This window comes from Gavialis gangeticus, unplaced genomic scaffold (genome assembly GCF_001723915.1).
Source record: "Gavialis gangeticus isolate Ggan-Ray unplaced genomic scaffold, GavGan_comp1, whole genome shotgun sequence".
In the NCBI taxonomy this organism is placed as follows: Eukaryota; Metazoa; Chordata; order Crocodylia; family Gavialidae; genus Gavialis; species Gavialis gangeticus.
In genome coordinates, this window is record NW_017729025.1 from 25,394,856 (window position 1) to 25,395,435 (window position 580).

A 580-nucleotide genomic window follows, 5' to 3' on the forward strand; every position below is an offset into this window, starting at 1 on the left:
CATCCTGATAGTGTGGGAGCATCTGTGTGCTTCTACAATACAGAAAACATGCATTGTCACTGCTAGGAAATGCTTTTCGCTCCATATGCATGCATTGTTTGCTGGCAGCAGTACATTTGCTCAATCCCCATGAAGCATCATGGGGATTCATGGTGTTACCAAGAGCCATTAATGTATTTATACCACAGGAGGAAGCCATACCACCTGTTTAGTCCAGAACTGATATAAAAAAGTATATCTATCTATAGAGCTATATAGACATATAGATATACTTCCCCCCCCACCCACTGAGTAATGCTAGCACTCTTGTCATTCAGTTTACATGAAAGCTAGCTTTGTCTTCAGTTCTGAACTGAACAGGCAGGTGGTATAGCTTCCTCCTGCGGTATAAGTACATTAATGACTCTTGATAGCACCATGAATCCCCATGATGCTTCACATCTGCAGCCTTTAGTTAAAAAAAGGACAGAGGTTCTGCATCTTGAACAAAACACTTTTTTCTCTAAAGGGCACTTGAACTAAATAAACATGAAGCTGTATTTAAACATTTAAAGCCATTTACTTCCTTTCTCAGTTAAAT